This window comes from Genypterus blacodes, unplaced genomic scaffold (assembly GCF_046128005.1).
Source record: "Genypterus blacodes isolate CSIRO-AG114 ecotype Tasmania unplaced genomic scaffold, CSIRO-AGI_Gbla_v1 ptg000010l_1, whole genome shotgun sequence".
NCBI classification, from domain to species: domain Eukaryota; kingdom Metazoa; phylum Chordata; class Actinopteri; order Ophidiiformes; family Ophidiidae; genus Genypterus; species Genypterus blacodes.
In genome coordinates this window covers 380001-382500 of record NW_027466824.1, presented here as the reverse complement: position 1 = coordinate 382500, position 2500 = coordinate 380001, and the positions used below count along the sequence as shown (strand labels likewise).

At 44.6% G+C, this 2500-nt stretch overlaps 1 protein-coding gene across 1 annotated transcript in view; it reads right to left on the bottom strand.

Annotated features, from left to right (window-relative positions):
- The window catches only part of phactr2 (phosphatase and actin regulator 2), a 21322-nt gene that overhangs the window by 18121 nt on the left and 701 nt on the right, over window positions 1–2500 (bottom strand). The gene's annotated exons all lie outside the window — the stretch shown is intronic.

Sequence of the window (2500 nt, the reverse complement as noted above, 5' to 3'; positions counted from 1 at the left end):
GCCAAGTGTGTGTGATGAGCAAAACATGCAGCCGTGTGGAGATATTCCTCTTTAATGTCTAACTGAAGCACTGAAGCACTTTGAAACCTGTGTGTTCCTAACGACACACACACACACCTTTGAACCGTGCCGTGCTGTGTCGTCTCTCCTAAGCGGTTAAACGGTTAAATGAACTCTCTGTGTTGTATCGATACGGTCCTGGTTCCTGTCATGTCTCTTCCTCTTCCCCCATCTTCTAGCCAGCCAGCCTGTCTGAAACCTGATCTCCTGTTTGTTGTATTCTTGTTTGGCACGACCCAGAAGCCGCCAGTGTTGCTAAAATGTTGCCAGTATAAATCAATAGTTGACATCCTGCCAGAGGAAGGAGAGAGAGAGAGAGAGAGAGAGAGAGAGAGAGAGAGAGAGTTGCAGGAAGAGATTGACAGTATATTGCAGCGTGGGGTCTTTAATCATTTGCACAGAATTAAAGCCGTGGCTAGATGAGAGCATAACAGCAGCATCTTCTGTATGTACGTGAGCTATAATGTGATGTATGTGTGTGTTTATCCGGCACTTGAAAGACCACAGATGGAGATACCACAGAAATGGCAGCCGTGGTTTATTCCTGCATGTTTAGTATTGTAGCTATATAAGGTCATAGCTGTGTGGATCCACCCGTGAAACTCTGTCAATTACTAAAACAGCTGGTGTAAGCACGCCGGCCCTCTGCGTCCATTACGCCCCGGACGTTATTACGCTGGTGGAAGCTCGCTGAGGGCATTTGTTCTAAAGCGGGCTGGTATTTATAATGCTGATGGATACTCTGGCTCTGACACACTGAGGTCTGTTTTAACCCCAGTAGAAGCTTCTCTCACTGCTACCTCACACGTTTATGCGAGTTTAGAGAGTTCAACTGTAAATGTTAAGACGATGCTCATCACATGTCAAGTATAAACACAAGAATACACTTTTTCTGCCTGCAAAAGGTTCCTTCAGGTCATCAAGCGACCCACCTGCCTGACTCTGAGGGACGTCTGCCAAAGCCTTAGCTGTGTTTGTTAGACTGAGAGAAGAATCTGCACTGAAGTGTGTTCTGCATCAAAATCATGCATTTCAATGGTGATGATGATGCGATGATGATGATGGTGATGATGATGATGATACCTAATGTGTGCCTGTCATTATACAACAACATCTTTACAACATAGAGACAAAATGTCGATTGCTCCATAGAAATCCACACGTTGTTGTTATCTTCGTCGTAAATGAATCAGTTCTGCTTTGGGTTTATGGCCTCACACTTTATCAAATGTTCGCGAAAACCAGAAGATGATCAATCAGCAAGACAAGCAAACAAATGGAATGAAAAACAAAACTTTGTTGGCAAAGGCTTGAGTAAAGCAGAGCAGAGAATATGTCTGCCCCGACCTGTCAAACAGGAAGAAGCTTCATATCACAGCAATAAAGATCTGAGCATGCAAACACAGCAGAGGTGTGTGTGTGTGTGTGTGTGTGTGTTGGTCCAGACTGCAGGGCTCGCTGCTTAATCACACTTTGTCAACACGGCCACATGCAAATACACACACACACGCACGCACGCACGCACGCACACACACACACACACACACACACACACACACACACACACACACACACGTAAGTAATATATGAAACACAGACATGCAAATTTAACATTAATACACCCATTGATGCTTACTCAAGCGACACACACATCACAGCCTGTGGACACACACACACACACACACACACACACACACTCAGACATGCTGATTTGTCCTGCAAAATGTTGTTTTGCCAACTCACAATTAATCTCCATGTTGCTGTGTGTGTGCATACTGAAGCCTTAGCAGCCTGATACTCATATTATCTCAAACACACATAAATACAAACATTTAGCTGCTTCATATCTGACCTGGATCCCAGACTACACCTCCGCGCTGTGCTGTCAGATTGAAAGCAGGAGCACGTTGAGTCATTTCTGGATTGAATTTATCCATGTGTACCAACTGGAGCTCATTAAACACGCTGACATGTTATGACAATGGCTGCAAACTAGCCCTAATTAAAGCCTGTCAGATAACAGCAGCCAAATATAACTGCCTGTCTGTTGCTGGTCTACTGTAGACGAGTCAGTGTGCGGTGCGAAGTAAATACAACCCAGCATCTCACTGTCGTCTGCTCTAATCCAGCCAACATGGCCTCCAGCCAAGCCCACATTGTAATGTGGAACTAAATAAGATGGGCTGCTCTGCTCTGCCACCTCTCTACTGCTGTGGACATTAAAGTCACATTTCTATTAACCATGTAGGAAACTCTAATCTCATTAACGCAATGGACACACTTACAAAACCAGTAATTGCCTTTCAAGTTAAGACACAAACAACATGACTTTATAACCGTTAGAGCCAAACGCTGCTTCTAATAAAAGGCTAATCAGCAGAATTGCACCTCCTCGTCTGGCAGCAGCCTGGTTAGGCAGAGATCGTTTACAGGGTTATAG